The following is a 25,140-nucleotide window of genomic DNA, read 5'->3' on the forward strand; positions in this document are numbered from 1 at the left end:
ACCTTTGCAAAGTTGTTGAGACTTTTAGAGAGTACCTGAACAAATATTGGGAGATTACAATCCCTCTAATAAATTAAATGACTCTTGAGTGGTTCAGAGCTGCAGAGATGCAATCTAAAAAGCACTTGAGAAACTGTCTCTGCCACAAATAAGTGACGAGAAACAAAGATGAGGCCCAGTAAGGGAGCAGCAGAATGAATGGCTTGTTCAATTAATGCAAATTCACAGAATCCACATCATGTGAACATGTAAGAGCTGCGCCATCAGGGGACTCCAGGGATAAGCTGAAGTCTCCCAGGACCACCAGGAGACTCCAGCCATAACCTGAGGTCTCCCAGGGCCATCAAGAGACTCCAGCCATTACCTGAGGTCTCCCAGGACCTTTAGGAGACTCCAGCCATAAGCTGACGTCTCCCACGACCATCAGGAGACTCCACCTATAAGCTGAGGTTTCCCAGTACCATCAGGAGACTCCAGCCATAACCTAAGGTCTCCCAGGACCATCAAGAGACTTATGCCAGCAAGCTGCAGGTCAAAGCATATCTGGGGGTCATATCAGGGATCTCTCACCCGCAAAGCTGCGGAGGAAGAGGAGACAGAGAAACCTAACAGATCGGGATTGGTTAGACAAACTCATAACCACTAGACCTGCAAGATATGGGAAACCAAATGGAAATATTGTGCACCTAAACAATATAGCATGTAAGCACCTCATTGAAGAAGCTAAATCATTGGTAGTAAAACCGCTTTTTCAGATAAGCCAAACTGTAGTTGTTCAATACATGTTACTGAGATGTATACCAACAAGTTATTTAAAGCGGCTACCGAGATGCTTGTATGTATACGAAAGAAAACAAAGTAAAAAAAAATAAATCAACAATTTGCTTGAAAAAGGACATTATAGTAGATATTTTGTCGATGTTCTGCATAATCTGTGAATAAACAGAAAAATGTTTGTTTAGTATGCATCACATTTTGAGTTATGTTATTATTGACGTGTAAAAGACTTTTTTAGTTAATTTAATTGTATTTATTAGTCAGATCATCTTGGCGTTCACATCCATGTGCTACTCGTGCAAAATCTGGTCCTGGCGGTGGCAAGCGAGGTGGAATTTCTTCATTAACCTCTTGGGAATCATCACTTGTTGACTCCATGGATAGACTCCTACGCAGAGTTAAGTTAAGTTGTGTAGCATAGCACATGTGGCAATAATCATACAGCACATTATAGGGTCATAATCCAGGGCATCCCCTCTTTATGCAGATATTAAAACCTGACTTTAAGTAGTCCAAAGGTTCTTTTTACAATGATCCTTGCTTGTCTGCGGGCAGCATTATATCTCTTATGTCCAGGGGCACTAGGCTGTAAGAATAGATTCATAATCCAAGACCTCAAAGAGTATGTATTGTCACCTAAAAATTAACACAACTGTTCTAGTATTTATAATGTCATCAGTTTTTAAAGATAAGCAGTAATGTTAAACTCCCCTCTGGATAGTGGCTCATACAGTCCACAGTGTCTACATATATAGGAGGCAGGACTGTTCCCAGGGTATCGTGCAATAGGTCGGTAATCAGAGTTTTTGCATTATATACTACTTGTATGTTTAATGAATTAGACTTTCACATTTATGATACACATAATCAGTTACAGAGGGTGGGCTAATTCAAATATGAGTACTTTCTACACAACAAAGCACTTGTGGAAAATGTGCTACATCATCAATGTTTCTACTTTCTAGCTGTGCAGGGGAGCTAGGGAAAGAAATGTGGAGTTAATTTGAGACAGCATTTCCTCTAGAAAATTATGGAAAATCCTAAATAAACTACTGTGCGAAATGTCACCTGCAAAAGCCACAATGTGTTGGAATCCACCAGAAGCTAGCAGATGTAAACTACAAAATACCAGAATATGGGTACGTATTGCTACCAGTGGCGGCTCCTCAGCAATGGCGGAGGAGCGTCGCCCCCCCTGCCTAGCTCAAAGCCAGCAAATGTAAAATAAAGCAATGCTCTTGCATCGTTTTATTTTGCATTTGCCGGGTCTAAGCCAGAGCTGTAGGAAGGGGGGGGTGGGCCTAGGCATGAGGGGGGAGGAGGAGTGCTACGTGCACTCCACTCCCTAAGTGCTCATGTGTGCTTGGCCGGCCGTTTCAGGCCGACCAAAAAACACATGCGCACTTAGGTTTTCTCCAGCCCAGCTGCTTTGAGCAGCCGGGATGGAGAAACCCCCGCAGACTCCCTCGTCTGAGCAGGGTGATTTTTGTGCCCGTTTAGACCAATCCCTGCACTGCTCTGCAGCATGGGGATTAGATGAAAGTCTGTCCCAGGGGCTGCTGAGAGTCAGGAAGAGGAGAGGTGGTGACGCGACGCTGGAGGCGGCCGGTGGCTAAAGGTAAGTTTTTTAACATTTAAATCTATTATTTCCAACCACCCCTCCTTCTGCGCGACCCTCCCCGCTACCACCTTCCCCCTACCACCCTCCCACGCACCCACCCCTGCTTCCGCCTCGGCGCAGACCCTCCCGCCCATGACCCTTTATTTGTTGTAAGCAAAGGCGAGGTGTACTTAATACAGGATCCAATTTACTACTCAAACTATTACCTCTTTGGTAAACCTGCCTCGTGCATACACCTCCTCATCAGTTTGGTCAATCAATGTCACCCTCTGCCTGAATATCCTTTTTTTCCTCATCCACCTCCTTTGTTGAGCTCCTAGAATTCGCCCTTTCTCACTACGGCATAGAATGGTTACTCTGTGAAGGATTGCAAGGCATTTTGAGGCCTCTTTTAAACTTTGCACCTGGTTACCACCTGTTTCAAATCCATTGTATTTTGCATTTGCAAAACACATTGTTTTTCCACAAGTTTCCTATTTGCAAATGTTTTGTAAAACAATATAGGGACTCATTATTTGGAAATCATTCAGCAATAGAGTAATTTATATCTCAATAATAAGAAATCAGTATTCAGTCGAGGACATTTTAGAAATCACTAATTTAGAGAGGTTCATACGTGAACATTATATTTAGCAATCGCTAGTCAATTTATGACTGGTTGCAGGTTCGCAAGCCTTTTGTAAATTTGGCCCCAGGGTCCTCCTTAATAGTATGGCGACCATTCCATCAGTCCTTCAAGCCACCCCCGCTCTTCAATGCTGCCGCCGCCAGGCGGCAATCTAAGCCACTGCGACGGGCACATAGGGGCTAGCTACGCCACTAATTCCTTGCTTACTCCCTTATTCCTGCCTTTCTCTTTCTTCTTCTTTCTCTGATGAAGATATAAGTCCAATTCCCAGAAATGAGTGGCAGTTCCCACCAGGTGCAACCACAGAGACGAATTAAGCACCAGTGGCAAACTTTATTTATGCAGGCAGAGATAGTGAATAAAATAATAAGTCTTTCGCTACCAGAATTCCCAAAGCATCTTTTAAAAAATAAAAAAAGGTTTATTGTGCAGAGCATTAGGTACATGGATACACAATCTACCTAAAATCATTAATAAGAACCATTTGTCCAAAACAGATGTGATAGCTTCAAATTTCATGATAACATTTTAAAAGGAATAAAGCTGTAGCAGTAAAAACATCATCATCGAAAATTAGCATTGTGTAAATTATCTAAACAAAGGGGCAACAACCAACGCGGTTGCAAGTGCTCCTAAAGTGCAATATCAATTAAAGTGCAAATGCCTTTTTTTATCATGAATGACAGCTATTATTACAACATCCAAATCTATTTTTAGAAATAATGTGGTTATTAGCAACTGTTAACATCATTGATCAAAGATAACCCTAAGCCAGAGGTCTTCAAACTTTTGGATGCCGAGACCCCCCTGTCAACATTTTGAGGCGTAAGGATCCCCTCCTGACATAAATTTCTAAACCTGTAGGCAGGGCTACTAGAATTATGGGGCAGGTGAGGACCAAATTACGCGACAGGCTTGACTAAAATGTGTGGGAAGAAAATGTAAATGATGTTATGTGATGCCCCGTATTTTGGGATAGCATAGCTTCATTATTTTGAAATTTTTTACACATGGTAACACTGAGGAAAAATGTCACCCCATCAGTACCAGTTTATAAACAAAATACAGCAATTAACATCAGAAAGATTTCTAGTCAACCTTTGAGAAGGGACTTCCACTCCGCAGGAATACGTGCTGCCACATTAGAAGCTCACCTGGCCCTGGCCGGGAGAAGCAGGGGTCCCTTAAAAACTTGGCGGTTTTGTGCAGAGTTAAGCAGTTCACCCATGCAGCTTTCCTCTCACCTCCTCCCTTCCATCCCTCTCTCCTCTCCTAACCCCAGGTCCCTCTCTCACTTTGCAGGCCATTTTCTTTCACCCCTTTTTACAACTTCTGAACTCTCCCCATTCAACCTCTCACTTCACCTTTAATCACCTCTTGCCATTCTCTCTTTTCACTGCCCTCATCTCTTACAGTCTCTCGCAATTATCTCATGGCCTCTCTGGTCCCGTCACCTCCCATGCCCCTCAGCACTTCTCAATCACCTCATCTCTCCATTCAACTTTTTATCTATTTGTATCTTACACCTCTCCAGTCACCCCATTCAACTTTCACATCTCCCCTTTGTTCTAATAGAAGCCCTCACCTTTGGCTCACACTCACTTCTTGCGTGTCCACACTTCTCTTCAGCAATTCACATTTCTCCTCCTCCCGGACCTCTTCAATCGAATTCTCTCACTCCCTTACTGTCCTCTCTCATCCTCTAATCTCTCCTCACCAAGCATATGGGTCAGACCCATATGATACTCTCAGCCTGTGCCACTCTGCTTATTGTTCCCTAATTCAAGAAGGCATGAGTTGGCTGTCTTGCTGTTTTGGTGCAGGCCACGCAGTTATGGAACTTGCACCCTCCTTTACTTCGCTCCACTAAGAATCGATTATCCTTTAGGAAGATGTAAAAACCTTTCTCTATGCTCTGTAGATTACACCATGTGGCTGGTTCTCCTTCTGTGTGTTTCTCATCTGCCTACAGGCAGCAGATGGTTATTAGCCCCAGGACATCTTTTGGTAACAGTAGCGAACTACAAATGTAAATAATAATTATAGCCAGAAGTGAGGGAGTCACTAGACCAGAAATTCGGAGGGGAATAACACTCCCAGCCAGGGCTGGTCCTAACACTGGTTGCACACGGTGCAACAGTATTTTTTGATGCCCCAACCCCGTTTCCTCCTCCTCCATGAATTCCTTCACTGCCACTTACCAACAATGCACCTCGTCTCTCTATAGCACCTTTCTGACAAACATTTCATTTTTTTATAGCGCTACTCATAGTTTACTCACACACAGTTCTGTGATCTGCATGGCACACGTTCTTTGTAGCAGGCACATTAACCCTCTGCACACTGGGTGGGTGATAAGAGTGCCCATGTAGTGCACGGTGAGCGATGCAACAGTGCGAGAGAAGGGTAAGAGGAGTGATTGCAGGGTGAGTGAGGTGGCGTATGAATTTTTGAATTTGGGTGTGAATGCAAGTTCAGAATGGGACGAATAAATGTATGATTACTGATGGGCTTGTTTGAGTGAGTTGCATATTGAGCAGTGAGGGGGACAGGTGAGAAGTGTCACATGAGTGCAGGATGAGTAGTGTACACGTGTGACTGCAGGGTGAGGTATAGGGTGAACAGCGCAAGTGCATTGTGAGTGCAGAGTGATCACTGTGAGCGCCGGGTGAGTGGGTGAATGGTGTGAGTGCATGGTGATCAGTGTGAGTGCAGGGTGAGCGTGAAAGTGAAGGGTGAGAATGAGGAGCGAGTTGTCTGAATGCAGGGTGCATTCCCAGACACTTGAAGTAACTCAGCATGTTATTGATGGAGGCGTAGGGTTTAAGATCTAAGTTAAACTATTGCGGCATTAATCTGGGATTGAGGGTGGAGGAAATAAATAATGTGCTGATCCTGCAACAAATTTCCAGTCCTATGGTTAGGGTTGCCAGTAGATTATTTTGATTGCCCAGTCGGTACAAAAATAAGCAGTCTTACCTGTGCATATTTCGAACAGCAAACATAAATAGAAAGCACTTTTAATTGTGTTCTAGGGCTGTCTCAATGATCCATGACTGACAAAGACAGAAAAGTCACATAAAGAATGCATACATACTTTTGTATTTAAAAGTCTATTTAGTGTCAAGAGGAGGTCTTTCCAGACTCTTTAAACAAAACAGGCAGGCATTTTTCTCTTGGCAACCCTACTTTATATTCCTTTTCATTAAATGCATTCTCACAGTACAACAGTAATTGTAAAATACAAATGTAAGGAACAGGCAGAGTGGGGGCCCAGGGGGTACTGGAACCAGGAAAGAAAACTAAGCCTCTTTAACCAGTTTACAAAGCCATGTAAATATGCAAATGGTCTTTAAAGACCTGTGAAAAACTGGGGCATCCCAGAGATCTGACAGAGATCTGACTCCAGACACTGCCCAGCCGAGCCTCCAGCAGCTCGAGTTTCACTGCAGCAGCAGCCGGGTTGAGAGACACAAGGAGGGTGGAGGGGGGCTGAAGCCCTTGGGCCTGGGCAGAAGTGTGACTGTGAAGGTGCGACCCCCTTTGCATCGCTCTGCGGCCCCCCTGGGGGTCGCGCCCCACCGTTTGAAGATCCCTGCCCTCAGCAGACTATCTAATAAAGTGCAATAGTATAAAAAGTGCAAATGCTTCTAAGGTGCAATACCAAACAGCTACAGCATCCATATATAAAACGAGTGCTAAAATCCCTCTTTGGACTTTTCTAAATCAGTAAAAAACGTTCAATTCTTTTCATATTTCCTAGTGGCCCCAACCCGTCTAGCATAAGCTTCTTCAAATTTTCGAGTCCTTTTCATTTTGTTGAAGCATTTCAGATGAGAAGGGGCTTCACTAGATTTCCAATTTTGAAGAATTAAAGAACGAGCTACAGTACAAGAAATAAATAGAAAAACTTTCTCGGCCTCTGTTAACATCTTTCTATTCCTGCAGAGTCCAAATAACTCGGACTGGACTGTTCCCCTGAGGCACAGGGTCAGAGCTGATTTGCATATAGCCAGTGTCTAACCCATGGTGGTGTGAAGTGCAAAAAAACGATGGATTTAGGCCCAGGTCCTTGTACTGGGGTGAATGTATGACATTGTTCTACATTCTGTCCATCAACTGTGTTTTTTGCAATTTTCACTCCAAGTGTGCTGGGTATACTCAGACGTGAATCCCAGGCTCTCCACACCACTGGAGTCAAGCTATCCAGGCTGATGAAGACTGATAGCCAGAAACCGGTCCTTGGATGCTTGATTCCGGTCTGGGAAAGACATGGCTTGGTAGTTCGGACTGGACTGTTCCCATGAGGCACAGGGTCAGAGCTGATTTGCATATAGCCAGTGTCTAACCCAGGGTGGTGTGGAGTGCAAAAAAACGATGGATTTAGGCCCAGATCCTTGTACTGGGGTGAATGTATGACATTGTTCTACATTCTGTCCATCAACTGTGTTTTTTGTAATTTTCACCCCGAGTCCAAATAAAGCAGCCTCGAGCGAAACACTCTTCCCGATTGTTAGCTCGATATCAGCAAAAATTGCCTCCCAAAAGGACCTCAACCGTGGACATGCAAAGAAGATATGGTGCCATCCACCTTCTACATCTGCCTGACAGCGGAAACACTTATTCTCAACACCCGGAAATCTTTTTTTTAAAGCTGCCAGAGTTAAGTAGGTGAGCCACCGTGATAGGAAGGCCATCCTTTTAAAATTCGCGGCACGCAGAGATTTACTTCCTAGATGGCATAGGGCCTCCCAGTCATTCGGGGAAAGAGTACATCCTGTCTCACGATCTATTTTAAACAGATGGCTCTCCAGCACGGAAGTTTGACCCTGTTTATATAACAACCGGTACCAATTCCCCACACCACTCACTCTAGACCCATAAAGAGCTACCACCAGTTGATTTGGGGCCTCAAAAATACCATTAGTGGTTTTTCGCAAGGGAACGATTTGTAAATATTGAAAGAAGGGGGGGGTGTTCCGATGGCTTTCTGCCCTAGCCATTACCTCTTGCCAGGAAATCACCCTATTTTGAATTATAAAATGTCTTAGCTTGAATAATCAACAGCTTTCCCAGTTGTTGATGTGTCTTGAACGAAACTGGAGGCCGAAGCTGGAAGCTTCTCTCAATTTAAATGTTGGAGACCGGAGGAGCCCGCCTTTTTAAAAAATGACTGAAGTCTAAAAGTGAAATCCTTCAAAGTCTTATACCTTGCTTTTTTAGGGAGTTTGGACGTTTTTAAAAACACTCGAGTTTGCCACTCAATTTCTTGAATCATTTTATCTAAAAAGAAGCTATCTTTAGTGCATTTAGATCCCATCAGCCCAGACACTAAGACTATAAAGGCTGCCTCGTAATAAGTTCTTAAGTGAGGCAAAGCTAAGCCCTCTTGTGCAATAGGTAATTGGACCACTATCAATTTAACGTTTGGCACTTTCTTTCCCCAGACAAATTCTCTACATAAGGTTTCTAATTCTCTAAAAAAAGACATGTTTATCTTAATTGGGACATTGGTAAAAATAAAATATAAGCAACGGGAGTATGGACATTATTTAATTAACTAAACTATTACCACTATTGATAGTGGGAGTAAAAGCCATTGTTCCAAGAGTTTCTTAATTTTCTCCTTCACTCTTAAATAATTCAATTTATACAGCTGTTGGTACTGGCTAGACACATATATCCCAAGATATCTAATTGGATCTGGCTTAGTTGCTTGCATCCTCAAACAAGATGGAAAAGAATTTAAGTCTGTATTGAGGGCAAGAACTTAAGTTTTATTTGCATTTATTTTATAACGGCCAATTAGCTCAAACTTCTTAAATACCCTTAAACCCATTTCAAGATTATCTTTGCAGACAATATCATTTTATATTTGACCCCAGCCTAAGAGTTTCAGCTTTGCCATGGCAGGAATAGGTGGTTGAATAGCAGCATTATTTCGTATTTTAATTATGAGTGGCTCTATAAAAAAGGTAAAAAGCACAGGCGAAGCGGACCAATCGTCCTACGCTATTATTTGGAAAGATGAAACAAAGGTTAAATACCTCAATTAATGTTCCGTCGAGATGTTTCTTTCCGATATTGAAGTTAATCTCTTGGTACCAACCGAGTTAGTAATATTTTCTTTTCATAAATTTCTTCCGCCAGCCCGTCGCCATAAATTGTTGTATTAAATTCCACAACAATTATTCCAGGAATAACTTCTTTATTCAGTAAAAGGAAACAGGTCCGTCCCCATTAGCAGTAGCGAGATACTGGCTGAGACAGGAACGAACCAAGAACAGAATACATGAACGTTTTACATTCTACAAGATTAAATAATAACATTTACTAAGAATAAGAACATAACACCTGCTCTGGTATCTGGACTGAATTTTGTGTGCGAGCCAGACAAACAGATAAAAGGATTTCATGTAACAGCTGTAAATGTCACAAATTACACATATTTTTGCAAAGAAAAAAATTTGAGATGTTGCCCATTATTAATTCCTATATGTTGTATAGCATCGGGTAGTATTTTGAGACCTTTATAAAGCTCTCTTGGTGGTTTAACTTATTAAAGTTTTAGGCAGGACTAGGCTGTCATTCCTTTTATGTAGCCCTGATGTTTTAGCAGTGGAGCAGCACCAAATGTATCGTTCATAATCTTGATTAATCATATAATAATGTGTGCGTAAATAGAGAATCCGCAATTGGTTGTGTTTGATTTACGTCCACTCAATTTCTTAAGCTGGAATTTACTCTGTAAACTCAATTGTGTGATCTATAGTGCACTAGAGGGTTTTGAGCTTCAGACACACAATGAGGATGTAGATTTTAAACTGACCAGACAGAGACCGTCTCTTGGGTTGTGTCCCATTATGACTCCAGATGATTTACCCCCTGATTTGAAAGATACAGCCAAACCTGAAGTGTGGGACTTTACTGGCAAAGACATTGACCTCATAAAAGGTGTAGAGCCACATTGAATAACGGTGAAACTGAATGCATAGTATTGCCAAACTCCCCAGTACCATCTCTCACCACAAACAATGTCTGGAATCAGTCCAATGACTGAATCCATTATACAACAAGGAATTCTGAAAAAAGATTATGGGGCGTCCATGTAACTCCTGAATCTTGGCCCTGCAAAAGCCTAGTGGAAAGTGTTGAATTATCCAGGACCTGTGAAAGACTAATAATGTTGTTGTCCCCTGGTACTGAATCCTGACGTAATAGTGTTTTAGATACCCTGTGAAGCAGAGTGGTTCACAGTGAATGATTTGTGTCAAGCTTTCTTTTCCATTCCACTGCATAAATAGAGCCCGTTTCTCCTCGCATTTGAGTTCCAAAATAAAAACTCAGGCTGTTTCTAGATATGGTGGGCTACTGTCGATTGTGAATACCCAGTTTTCCCTAGTGGCAAAGCCTCCATAGAGGCTTACACAGAAATATATGTCTGACCTGCTACCTTGGGACAACGAAAGCATGAACACCTTCCTCGAGCTGCGAGAAAATCTCTGAAGCGCACCATCTCTAGGAATACCAGATTACTGTAAGGAGTTTATTTTGTATTACAGTGAGAGGGAAGAGTGCGCTCTCAAGTGCTTACACAAACCCATGGTGATGCAAAAAGACGTGTTGCTTATTTCTCAGCCACTCTTAACCCAATAGCCACAGGGTTGCCGGATTGCCTAAAAGCAGTGGTTGCCGTCAGTATCAGCATACAACAGAGTGAAGGAATAGTGATGGATTATCTATTTCCTGTAATGGTGCTGCACTCTGTGGAGGTCCTCTTGAACAGGGGTAAGACACAGTGGCCTAGATGTATCATCGTTCCTATTTGCGATTTCTTAATAGCGATTTTTACCGAATCGCTATTAAGAAATCGCAAAATGGGATGCATGTTTTAAATCGGTATTTTTTTGCGATTTCTTTTTATTCCTAATTTGCGAATTCGCAAGTTGCAAATTCGCAAATAAGGAATAATTTCCCATTCATTCCTATGGGCCAGGAGGCCCATAGGAATGATTGCGAAATAATTCTCAAATTGCGAATTCGCAATTTGCTATTCGCAATTTGAGAATTATTGCAAGGGTGCAGGGGTGTCTCATGGACACCCTGCTGCACCCCTGAAACTTACATGTGTGTGCATATATGCCCTAAGGGCATGTATGTGTGTCACATGCCACCCTCAAAATTGCCAAATTTTGGTTTTTGAAAGGATTTAGCAAATTAACACGAACCTCAAGTTGGTGTTAATTTGCGATTCCTTAACCTGAATTTGCAAAATAAAAAAGCTTCATACATGGCATTTAAGGAATCGCAAAATTGCGATTCCTTAAATGCTTAAGCAAAATAAGCAATCGCAATTTTTTGCGATTCCTTATTGTGCTAATTTCACATACATCCCAAAAGATGCAAGATGTCCGTTTGCGATTCTTTAAGGCCGAAATTCTGCGAATTTCGGCCTTAATGAATCGCAAAATGCTTGATACATCTAGGCCAGTATATGGCCCATAGCTGTCTGAACTGGTATGAGTAAATCATGGCAGTGGACAACCTTACATTGAAAAGGTGTTTGTGTTTAAACCCTGCTACATCATTACTTTTGCTTGAAACTGAAATGGATGGGGGAGTGATTGGTGCATAGTTCAGTTACATAAAGACAGTCATGCTCAAACAGAGACCTGACATCAGAGACGATTCCCTTACACAGCCGGAATATGTATTATTTGTGGTAGATCTTGCATAAAAGATGGTAAGTGGAATGTGAGAGCTGCCTATGCTGTTTGCACTCTTAACCCCTTCGAGGCTATTGACGAGCTGGGCTCGTCATCGCGCTTACCTGTCCTGCGCGGATGACAAGGCCAGCTCGTCACGTAACGCGGTAATTTCGAATCTGCCGCGCATAGCGGGAAAAGCCGCCGCAGCGATGCGGTTAAGGGTGTAGTGAAAGCCTCCTGGTTGCGCTATGTAACATAGGCCAGGAGACTAAATTGGTTGTGTTAAGTACAGCTTGCTGTGTTTCAAACCAATTAATAGTTACCATTTATACTGATAGTCAGTATGGCTTCGGTATGGTCCACGACTTTGGACAGGTGTGGTCACAAAGATGGTTTATTACATCTTATGGCTCTCTGATCTACAATGAGTTATATGTCATACGATTTCTTGAAACCTTACAGATGCCTTTTGGAGTAACTGTTGTGAAGTGCACAGCATACAGGAGCGGAAATGATTACTTCACTTGCGGAAATCTGTATGCTGTCGATGTTGCCCAATATTGCGCTCATGGGTCCTATGCTTTCAATGGGGAATATTCAAATGAATCTGAGAGTGAGTTTGCTTTGAGTCTATTATTAACTGTTGCTGATACATGAGAAGAAGTCAAAAGACTGCAGGACGAGGCACCAGTGAGTGGGCAATGATGATGGGTCAGAGCAGGTTGTGTAAAGAATGAGGATGAGATCTAGGTTTCTGGTGATAGAAGACCTGTGTTGCCAGACAGTTTGTTGGAACCCATGGTAATACTATTTCACTGACCTGCACAATGATACAGTTGTTTAAGCAGAATTGGTTCCACCCACGTTTTAGGTTGATGGCTGAACATCTTTGTCACCGGTGTGTGATGTCAACAGCTGAATGTAGGGAGAATGGCACCAGTAACATTGAGTCATGTAGGGAGATCAGGATGTCCCTTTGACCGCTTGCAGGTAGACTTTATTAGCCAAGATACGTTTTAGTGTGATAAGCATTTTTCCCGTTGGGTGGAGGTGTACCCGAATAGAAGAAATTACAGTGTTACTGTAGCCAACTTATTGTAAATGTGTGGCCATATATACATATAAAAAAGCCACAATTTTGATATCCGAAGTATAAGCATTAAATTATTGTGTACTCATACTAACTAAATGATCATTTTAAAGTTGCCTTAACTGTGACTATGCCTCTGAGGCCTGAAGCATTCATTGCTGACTTAAAGTTGTTTTTGAAATCGTGCTTTATTGTTTTTTTCCCCTTGTAGGAACATGATAAACTTGAACAGCTAAGAAGAGTAGCTAATTGTTTTGTTTGTAGAGATGTTAGTTTAAATGATAATCTGCTGTGGTGTACATAGTATGTGGGGAATGGGAAGATGGTTCTGTACCAGGTTAACCAGAATGTTGCTATCTTCAAGGTTGTGCAGCAGTGAACGCCTTTGATTGGCAATGGGAGCATAAGGAGTCTACCTGCTCCAAGAATACGGAATAACCTAATTGGCCCCATCTTTGGGGAGTACGTTTAAAAGAGCTCTGAGCGAATTGTAATATTTTAACTGCGTGTCTTAGTTTAGTTAGAGAGAGCAGATCCTCCTTACTTTGCTGAGGGACGACTTTCCATAACTCTTCTACGGGAGACCTCATATTCCTAAATTCTCGAGTTAGACTCTTGAATGTTTCTGCCCTTTACCCGGAACACTAATTTGGTTAATTTCAGGCTGACACCTTCTGCCAAGAATTTCCTATTTGCTTCTTTCAGGTGCTTTATTCAGACTAAGGATACTCCTCTATGGAAACAATATATACTGTTTTCTATTCTGAATGCAGGGTCGGACTGTCTGTAGCGGGCACCAGCGTTTCCCCGGTGGGCTGCCAGGGTTGGGGGCCAGTTTTGGACCCCTGGGTGGCCAATTTCATTACCAGTGGGCAGCAATATGGGCCCCCTATAACAAAATCAGCCTAAACTGGCCCAAGCAAACAGATCGGCCGCACCTGCCTTCCCCCAGGGTGGCTGGCTGAGCAGTTTGCCAGGGCCGGTTTCTGTTCCCAGTCCGACTTTGTCTGTATGGCATTATGATTTGCATTGTACTTTACCCAACAAGTCTAGGAGGCCTGATTAACAATACTGAACGTTATGCTTGCAGCAATAGGCGTGCACTTGTACAGTAGACTTTACAGTGTCTTACACATTATAGAGCACATGCATCTTATAGTGCATATTCACATGAGGAAGGCTCAAAGATCATATTTCATACAGATCTATGTTTCCCACTGTCTTTGGCTGAATTCAAGAGGAATTGCTGCCGTCCCCCACTCACCCACTCGTGGCTACAGCTTTAGCCTCTCAGAGTGATACACTTAGTATGCAATAGCCCAAGGATTTCATGCTATCTATATTGAGGTTTATTACCTGAATAAACAACAGCACACAAGTTTTGATTGAAGAATGGCTTTTGTTGCAACTTTATTAAACAGAGGTTGGGCTTCACTTACATGAAATTCAGAGCATTCGGTGACCAGATGATTTAAGCGGACTGTCCACCTCAATTGGTACCATCCACTGGGTATTGTTTGGCCTCTGGTGTTGTCTTTCCTAGGGTTCCTGCCCCCATAGTAGCATACAGGTACCCAGAATGATACAGGTTGACATCAGCTGCACTAAGCACCAGACAGTGTTGGTCGGTAAAACATCAGACACAGCAACTGTGTACAAATGAGCTATGGTTAGTCCAGTGTTAATATGAAGTCAACAGAGACAAATACATGCCTTAGCAGTGGAGTAACACAGAATGGTGGCCCCCTGCAGAATGGGCTCAGCGGGGTCCCCTGAATGGCTGCCCTTCCCCACACTGCATGGGCCTGCTCAGTAAACCAGAGTGGCTTTACTGGGTGTTTATACTATACAATTGCCCCTATTCTTAAAGGCATGCAATGACATGGCTTAGAGGGCGGGGGACCCTCTCCAAAACAAGAAACCCTGGGGGACTCCCTGAATCGCGGGGGCTGCGGCCCTCCATTACACTCCTGTGCCTTAGATGAAAACAGGCTAAGAATAACAGTTTGTCATCCCCATTGAAGACAAATGTCATCAAGTCAAGGCCTTGCTTGAGTTTAAAGCTCACTCCTAGGTTGTGATGTTCAGTATGAATAGATTGCTGAGTCAACACAAAGTATGAGGACAGCACTCTCTCCACATCTACAACCATTTGAAGAATATCAAGTGTAGCTATTAAGAGCAACACTGTGCTGCAATACGGTCTAAAGCTCTCATGCAAAAAGTCCAGAAAGCCTCATGCTTCGGTGAAATGCCTAAACGTCCTTGTGACTACTTTTTCCACTACCTTACCTCTGATTGGGAAGCGTGAGATCATCCTGTTTCCAATATTTACTGAGCCTAGAAGGTGGCAACATCTTATGTCAAAGTAGATGGGCTGTAAGCGGCCCGGAGGAAAGTATAAACAAGGCATTAGAAGGTGGAAGGAGTCAAAAGACATATAAGGTAAAGCATCTGTCCCAGGAAATGTACTTGATTGGACCAACATTTGGCAGATGGATGCATTAGGCAATGAGAAAACAGAAAACATGGCCGGCGCTGTTCTCATGGAGAGGTGGGTCAGTAGTGTTTGCATAAGGAGGGCCTGTGACTCGAGTGGCAGGGTGGGAGAAAGAAAATGGACTGGAATACCACCCTTTATCGCCATTGGCTGAGATTAATTCAAGTATGACATCCATCACCTTGTTGTTTATTGCTGTTGCATGATCTCTGGACATCATTCATGTGGCTTAACACTGACTTTCCTGAAGTAGTTTGTCAGTAGAGCCCTTTCATTGTTGTGTCTCCAATGGTTGACTGGTGTACAAAAAATCCCTTAAATATATTCTGCAGCAAACTGTTGGGATTACGGCTGCCATTGAACAATCATGGATAGGCGGTTCCAAGGCCTACCAGTTTCTCATTCCTGAAACTATCCTTTGCATGTATGTAATCTATTTTTTCTATCTAATGCAAATTGTGGATGAGAAATCTTTTTTCCTTTTTCATGGCAGTCAGTTAATCCCCATGTCTTAAATATCTATTACCACTGACCATTGCGCCAGCCGATCCCAAATCACTACTGTTAGACCTCGATTACGAGTTTGGTGGTAAATACTACAGGGTTTGGTAAATAAAACATGTGTTAAATAGCACCAATTATGAGATGTTACCATGTACCAAGGAATAGTTATTTTTCACATGTGGTAAATATTGAATGCATTAAATAGATCATGCATTTAACAACGCACATGGACTACAAATATGCGATGGTTGGCACATTTGCTAACTAACGCACGTGGTTTTTAACTTGTGATCAGACGATTTGTTAAAGTCAGGCGCTATTTATCCCTGCATGCAGTAATTACCCCTTCGCCTAACTCATAATCAGGGCCTTATTATTTTTCATGCCATTTCTACTATGATCCTTCCATTGCACCTTTGGAATGGCCTCTCAATTTAAAAAAAACCCTTTTTATTGGATTTTAGAATTATACATGTCATACAATAACCAGACTCATCTGCTGCGGCATTACAATTGAAGTCAACATTTCTGCGTTAAGTAGCCGAGTGTCTATTAATGGGGGGAGCACCTCTCCACCTCTAATGGGGATGCCGGGAAACACAGTTGGAGATGCTGTGGGTAAGGTTACCGTGTCACCCATACCCGTTTGACAGTCCCTAGTCGTTTCTTCCCTGTATAGGGTAATGCTAAATGATAATCCAGGTTCTGAACTGAAGAACAAGTTACTTACCTTCGGTAACAATATATCTGTAAGAAACATTAGTTAGTGTTAGATTCCTTACCTTAGAATATCCCCAGGCGTCAGTCTGGATCCGGAAACTTTTGCGTAGCAGTACCCCTGCGCGTCGGTAGGCGTCGTCTGCAGGCGTCCCCTGAGGCTCCGCGTCCGTTGTCGGCGTCGTGCGCCGTGATGACGTCGCTGGAGTATATAGACGCCGCCTCCGCGCGCTGACGTCAGTTCTTTGTACACAGCTTTTCCGCGCCAGAAAACGCAGAGCCATGAGAGAACCAACACTGGTGCCATTTGAAACTAGGGCCCTGAAAGGGATGTCCTTAACCCTAGGTATCAGTTCGCAGAACGGGGAGGATGGGTGGGTTCGGTAAGGAATCTAACACTAACTAATGTTTCTTACAGATATATCGTTACCGAAGGTAAGTAACTTGTTCATCTGAAAGAAACACGTTAGTGTTAGATTCCTTACCTTAGAATAGATACCCCAGCAATACCAACCCCGGTGGTGGGTCTGCGAACTAATACATTCCTACATCAGAAAGTCCTGGAGGACAGAACGGCCAAAGAAGCCATCCCTCCGGACTTGACAGCCCAGGCAGTAGTGCCTCGCAAAGGTGTGCAGCGAGGCCCACGTAGCCGCCTGGCAAATGTCCTGCAAAGGGATTCCCCGGCCCAGGGCAGTAGTAGCCGCCGTGGCCCGAGTGGAATGGGCCCTCAGCCCAACAGGAGGCTCCTTCCGAGCCAAAGAGTAGCACGCTTTGATGCACAGAACGACCCACCGAGAGATGGTTCGTTTACACACCGCCCGTCCCTTCTTCGCACCCACGCAGCCAACAAACAGTTGGTCATCCACCCGGAACTGGCGTGTGCGATCCATATAAAATGAAAGCGCACGTTTTGGGTCCTGACGATGGAGCCGCTCTTCATCCTTTGAGGGATGCGGAGGTGGGAAGAAGGAGGGGAGGGTGATGGACTGCCCGATGTGAAAAGCAGAAACTACTTTGGGCAGGAAAGAAGGCCTAGTCCTTAGAACCACCTTGTCAGGTTGAATGGACAGGAAAGGGGGTTGGACAGAAAGAGCCTGGAGCTCACTCACTCTCCTGGCAGAGGTGATGGCAACCAGGAAAGCCGTCTTTAAAGTCAGAAGACGGAGAGGGCAAGAATGAAGGGGCTCAAAGGGAGCACACATCAAAAAGGTTAGAACCAGGTTCAAGTCCCACTGAGGCATCACAAACGGAACAGGTGGATACATGTGTGTGATACCCTTCAAGAATCTCGTTACAATCGGGGACTTGAACAAAGAAGGCTGATCAGGAAGCCTTAGAAAGGCCGAAAGGGCCGAAAGGTAGCCCTTGATAGTGCCCAGAGTAGAGCCCTGCTGGGCAAGAGAGAGAAGAAAAAGAAGAACCTCGGAAAGAGGGGCAGAAAGAGGATCCACAGCCTTTGCTGTGCACCATGCCACAAATCTGTTCCACCGACAGGCGTATACCGACTTTGTGGAGGGACGCCTGGCTGCCAGAATTACATCACAGACTTCAGGAGGCAAGTCAAATGGCCTCAACTGCCGCCGCTCAATCTCCAAGCATGGAGGTGGAGACTGGACAGGTTCGGGTGGAGGACTGTCCCCTGCTGCTGCGACAGAAGGTCCTCCTGAAGGGGCAGGCGGATCGGGGGACCGACTGACATGCTGAGTAGCTCGGGATACCAGTACCTTCGAACCCAGTCCGGAGCAACAAGGATAACTTGGGCCCGGTCGCGCCTGATCTTCTTCAGCACTCTGGGCAGAAGTGGTATAGGCGGAAAGGCGTATAACAGACCGCAACTCCACTCGCGCCGAAAGGCGTCGCCGTGCGAGTGCCATCTTGGAATCTCCAACGCGCAGAACTGATGACATTGCGCGTTCTCTTCTGTGGCGAATAGATCTAACCAAGGCTCTCCCCATTGCAGAAAGAGACCTTGCGCCACGTCCGAGTTCAGACGCCATTCGTGATCCATCGAGCACCGACGGCTGAGTTCGTCCGCCCTGGCGTTCAGAGAACCTGCCAGGTGTTGAACCGTCAAAGTCACGCCCTGACGTTCCAGCCACTGCCAGAGGCGCAGAGCCTCCTGGCAAAGGGTCCACGACCCCACTCCGCCCTATTTGTTGCAGTACCACATGGCGGTGGTGTTGTCGGTGAACACCTGCACTACACTCCCATTGACAAAGGGGAGGAATGCCTTCAGTGCTAGACGAATCGCCCGTAGCTCCAACAGGTTGACATGGAGCCGGGACTCCGCCGGAGACCAGATGCCTCTGATCTCTGCCTCTCCCAAGTGGCCACCCCAGCCCTGGAGGGACGCGTCCGTCACAACAACGTGCTCCGGTTGGGGAAGGGAGAGGGATCTGCCACTGACCCAATCGTGGTCCGTAAGCCACCACTGCAGTTGTCTCGCAGTGCCCTCCGAGATCAAGACGTGGTCGGACAAGTTGCCCTGATGCTGGGCCCACTGAAACTTCAGGTCCCACTGCAGAGCCCGCATCCGCCACCGGGCGTGATGCACCAGAAGGATGCAGGAAGCCATCAGTCCCAGCAGCCCCAGCGTCAACCTGACCGAAACCTGGGATAGCGGCTGAAAGATGGGAATCAAAGCCTGAATATCCCGGACCCGCCGTTCCGGAGGATAAACCCGAAACTGCGCCGAGTCCAGAACCGCTCCGATGAAAAGGAGCTTTTGAGAGGGATACAGGTGTGATTTCGGCACATTGATGGAGAACCCCAGGTCGTGCAAGAGGTCTGCCGTCATCTGAAGGTGGTGGACGACTGTCTGGGGCGAGCCCGCCTTCAACAACCAGTCGTCTAGGTAGGGGAAGACTGAAACCCCTAACCTGCGCAGATGGGCTGCGACCACCGCCATCACCTTTGTGAACACCCGAAGGGGCGCTGGTAAGGCCGAAGGGGAGCACGATAAACTGAAAGTGCTCCTGGCCTACCGTGAACCGCAGGTAACGCCGGTGGGCCGGCAGGACGGGGATGTGAAAATACGCATCCTGCAAGTCCAACGCTACCATCCAGTCTTGCGAGTCTAGAGCAGCCAAGACCTGAGCTAATGTCAACATCTTGAACTTCTCCTTCCGGAGGAAGCCGTTGACGTTCCGTAGATCCAAGATAGGACGTAGGCCCCCCTTGTCCTTCTTGGGTACCAGAAAGTAGTGGGAATAGCAACCACGCCCTACTTCTGGCCCAGGAACGAGCTCGATGGCCCCCTTGGCCAAGAGGGCCGTAACTTCCTCCTGCAGAAGCGTCAAGTGGTCCCCCGACACACGGTGGTTCTGCGGTGGCATGGCTGGAGGAGTGGTCTCGAAGGGGAGGGAGTAGCCCCTTCGGACGAGTTGCAGCACCCACCTGTCCGATGTAATTGTGCGCCAGTGAGCGTGGTGATGGCGAACCCTGCCACCCACTGGCGTCACATGGGGCCGAAAGCACGGACTAGGAGGATTTGGAGGCAGATGCTGCGGGGGGAGGTGTGGCCTGACCCCGCCGTTGACCCCGACCGCCGCCACGGCGGTTTCCACGGCCGCCACCGTGTTGAAAGGATTGTTGCGGCGCGTGGCTGGCAGCACGTGTGGGGACGCCCCTTCCTTGGCCACGAAAGGAGCAAAACGAACCCGTTTGCTGGCGCTGGGTCGAGAGACCCAAGGACTTGGCCGTAACCCTGGAGTCCTTGAAGCGTTCCAGCGCGTGGTCCGCCTTGTCACCAAACAGGCGACAGCCATCGAACGGCATGTCCATCAAGGCATTCTGGACATCAGCCGAGAAGTTGGCGGATCTCAGCCAGGCGTGGCGACGAATCGCCACCGTCGTGGACATCGCTCTGCCTAGCGAGTCGGTCGTATCAAGACCACACCGTATAGAATATTTAGCTGCGTCTCGGCCCTCAGCCACAGCCTTGCCGAGTTTTGCCCTCACCTCCATGGGGCATTCTGGCAGCAGGTCCGCGACCGTATCCCACACAGAGTGGGTGTAGCGGCCCAAGAGGCAAGCGGTGTTGCAAGACCGCAGTCCCAAACTCAGGGACGAGAAGACCTTCTTGCCATACTGGTCATACCTCTTGGATTCCCGATCGGGCGGGGCCGACCAGAATGCGGTCTGGGAGGTAGAGGCCTGGATCACCAGACTCTCAGGGGTGGGATGGGTGGACAGGAATTTGGGGTCGTCCGGACAAGGACGGTGGCGTCTGGCCACGTTCCGATCAACAGGCGAACCTGAAGCGGGCCTGGACCACGTGCCCAACAGAACGTCTGACAAGGCTTCGTTAAACGGCAGCAGTGGCTCCTGTGGGCATGGCTGCGGTTTGAAGACCTCAGTGAGGATGTTAGGCCTCACGGCCGCGACGGGGAGCTCAAGGTGTAAGGCCTTGGCAGCCCTCATCAGCACCACTGAATATGCAGCTCCCTCCTCCGACGCCACGGAAGGAGGAGAGACAAAGCCAGGGTTAGGTGAGTCTTCCAGACCACTGGCGTCCCCCAAATCACCTGTCCAGTCCGGGTCATACTGGCACTCACGTGACAGAGGGTCCTCAGACCCCTCCCAACCTTCCCCGTACTCTTCATCATCTCCATACTCTGAGTCAACGATGTAGACCGGCTCCTCGGGGTTCACAGGCCCCATCGGCGTCGAGCCCGGCGTCGATCGACGTCGGTCCGACTCCGCGTCCGGATTCGGGGAGGGTATGGGGACGGCGCCGCCCAGAGCCGGCGCCGGAGCCCCGGCGCCGGCCGAAGCCGGCACAGGAGAACCGGCGCCGTGCGGGGACGGCGTCGGGGGTAACCCCGATGGAGTCGGCGCCAGACCTGCCGGTAGGCCAGCCAGCGTCGACCCCGAAGGCCCTTGCGGCGCCGGGGTTGGAGCCGTCGGCGGCACCGGGGCCGGAGCACCCGATGGCGTTGAGCCAGGGACACCCGACCCGCTAGGGCCCCCAGACGGTAGCACTGGGCCCGAAGGCGCCGTAGGCCCCGTCGGAGAACTGAGCGCCCTCATGGCCATGAGGAACGCCTCAATCTCCTCAGGCGTCGCACCGTGCCCAGGGACCGGAGGGTATGGGGCAGGCCGCGCCGGCGACTCTCGCGGAGCCGCGGGGTTGGGGTCACCCGAACCCCCGGCCGCGTCGCGCGAGCGTCGGGGGGAGTCGGGGGTACGATGACGACGCCCCAACTTCTTGTGTTTCTTACCTGAAGAGCCCGACGAATGGTGACGACTTCCGGAGCGCTCGGTGCGGCTCCGCGACCGCTCCCTCGAACGCTCCCTGGACCTCCGGCCGGACCGGGACGGCTCCCGACGCGGGGCCGACACCCGGAGCTCAAGCAGCTTGCGGGACCGCTCCCGTCTAGCCTTGTTAGTGAGAGCCCGGCAGTCGACGCAGGCGTCCACGTTGTGGTCGGGGCCCAGGCACCGGAGACAGAGTCGGTGATGGTCCGTGACCGACATCGTGCGGTCACATCCGTCACAATTCTTGAAACCGGGCATCCTACCAGGCACCAAAAAGAGATTAGAAAGTTTAACAAAGTTGGTCAAAAGACCGGAGTACTGCTCTTCGGATCTGCGCTTACTGGCGCGGAAAAAAAGAAGAACTGACGTCAGCGCGCGGAGGCGGCATCTATATACTCCAGCGACGTCATCACGGCGCACGACGCCGACGACGGACGCGGAGCCGCAGTGGACGCCTGCAGACGACGCCTACCGACGTGCAGTGGTACTGCTACGCAAAAGTTTCCGGATCCAGACTGACGCCTGGGGATATTCTAAGGTAAGGAATCTAACACTAACGTGTTTCTTTCAGATCTAGGGTTTCGTAACTCGGGAAGTGATGGATAAGGGGGGGCGCATGGGGTAGAGGTTGGTATGGCGTAGCTCCGTGTTGTCACGCTAACTGCGGGCAATGATTTCTACCATTACTTACGGTGCAATCCCCCGAGGGTGGCCTGGGGGGTGAGCTAGTGTGAAGAGGGGGACATTTTGGAAGGGTCAATGTGCACTGGGCCCTGGTTCCGTCTGAGTGTCTTGCGGGGGTTCTTCGCCATGGAATAGCGTCTCAATAAACGTCCTCCCCTACTTCTGTTTCAGTGGGTTTTGCCTTCACTGAATTATTTATGACAATCCATCCCTCTTGTTGCTGCTTCCTCACCACCATCTTAGAAGCCCTCCAGGCCAGGGTAGAGGCCCAGATTTACAAACACTTCTTTTAACACAACCCGAAGCAAAATGATGTGGTGAGATTTACAATCCAACGTAAATCATGTTTTGCATTGGTTTGTAACCGAAAGTAACGCAAAGCTGCGCAATGCACTGCCTTGAGAAACTTTGCATCAAGAAAACGTTACATGGGGAAACATGGCGGCCGTAGGCTAACGCGGCTCGCACGTCAGCAGTCTCCGGAGATCTTCGCTGCTATGCGACGGCTGTAACTTCTTACAGTTGAGGGAAACCAAAGGAAAATATGCGGTAGCAGGCACCTTCTCTCGTTACTTTGGAACTATTATTCCTGACCTGTAATTACCGAGGGGCGCTTCAGTATCGCGGACGCTGCAGTCCAGTGGCTTCCCGCTGCTGCCTGCTGTTTGGGAACAGCTCTCCCCGCTCTCCCCGCGTCAACCTGCCGAGAGGCTTTTTTTTCCGCTCGGAGCACTGCATCTCCATCTGAGCCCCCGTGAATGTGCCCGCCATTCGTGGGATGGCTCTCCACTCTCCCACTTTGGGGGTGGGCAGCCGTGGAGATCAAGCGCGGCCGGGCGGCCGCTGCTCGGTGTACACACACCGCGGCTGCTGCCAGCGGGCGGAGAGGGGAAATCTCTTCAAGTGTGCTGCCACCTAATGGGGAAGAGCAGGAAGCTGTAACCAAGGCTGCAACGAAGACTGCAATAGAGAGCGCTGGGGTGGAGAAGGAGAGCCACGAGATAAGTACACAAAGCCTGGAGGATACAAGTAAGGTCTTTAATATCTTTAAAAAGGGTGCAGAAGTAGAAGTGAACAGTCAGCTACATAACTCCCCACCACCACCACCACCATACCCGCAATTAAGAGTCACTAGAAGTAAAACTAAAAATAAAGGAAAAGCGGTAAGTTTGGAGGGGGATAAACTACCAAACCCAGAAGGCACTTGGGGGGAGCTTCAAAAGAAGGTGAGGACAAAAAAAAAAAATAGACAACAAAAGAAGAGACACCCAGTACTCAAAGCAATCTCAAAAATAAGAACAAGAATAAAAAAGTAAATGCTCCGGGAGATATAACCCCCTCCTTAAAAACATATTTTAAGGCCCTTCCACAAGTGCTGCGGATTACACAGGACATGGCTACGGTTCTGGAAAGCACTAGCCTATTGCAGGAAGATCAACAAACTGAATCTATCCTAGGATTAAGTGCACCTCTTGTAACTTCATCAGAAGAGGTGGCATTGGAAACAGCATTGGAAAGGCCCGAAGAGGTTGATCTACCGTTAATAACAAAACACACAATAAGTGATAATCTTCTTCCTGACCACTTTAAGAGAACCGCAGGGAAAGAGGCCCTGGAAGTAGAAGCAGGGAAAGAGAAAACCACAATCCCCCACAACTCTGACCCGGCTTTAGGTAACACACTTGAGGCGATAGTATCCTCTATCGCAGCAATGAGGGAAGAGATAAGGCAGGACTTTGCAGTCTCCAAAACCAACCAAGCTGAGATAAGGGTAACATGCGAGGAATTGAGCCAAAAGGTTGACAGTCTGGGCGGAAGAACGGATATGCTGGAAAATTCGGTTGGCGTTCTGACCACAAAGAACAAGTTACTTACCTTCGGTAACGATATATCTGTAAGAAACATTAGTTAGTGTTAGATTCCTTACCTTAGAATATCCCCAGGCATCAGTCTGGATCCGGAAACTTTTGCGTAGCAGTACCCCTGCGCGTCGGTAGGCGTCGTCTGCAGGCGTCCCCTGCGGCTCCGCGTCAGTCGTCGGCGTCGTGCGCCGTGATGACGTCGCTGGAGTATATAGACGCCGCCTCCGCGCGCTGACGTCAGTTCTTTGTACACAGCTTTTCCGCGCCAGGAGACGCAGAGTCATGAGAGAACCAACACTGGTGCCATGTAAAACTAGGGCCCTGAAAGGGATGTCCTTAACCCTAGGTATCAGTTCGCAGAACGGGGAGGATGGGTGGGTTCGGTAAGGAATCTAACACTAACTAATGTTTCTTACAGATATATCGTTACCGAAGGTAAGTAACTTGTTCATCTGAAAGAAACACGTTAGTGTTAGATTCCTTACCTTAGAATAGATACCCCAGCAATACCAACCCCGGTGGTGGGTCTGCGAACCAATACATTCCTACACCAGAAAGTCCTGGAGGACAGAACGGCCAAAGAAGCCATCCTTCCGGACTTGACTGTCCAGGCAGTAGTGCCTCGCGAAAGTGTGCAGCGAGGCCCACGTAGCCGCCTGGCAAATGTCCTGCAAAGGGACTCCCCGGCCCAAGGCAGTAGTAGCCGCCGTGGCCCGAGTGGAATGGGCCCTCAGCCCAACAGGAGGCTCCTTTCGAGCCAAAGAGTAGCACGCTTTGATGCAGAGAA

This window comes from Lissotriton vulgaris, chromosome 9, assembly GCF_964263255.1.
Source record: "Lissotriton vulgaris chromosome 9, aLisVul1.2, whole genome shotgun sequence".
Lineage (NCBI taxonomy): Eukaryota > Metazoa > Chordata > Amphibia > Caudata > Salamandridae > Lissotriton > Lissotriton vulgaris.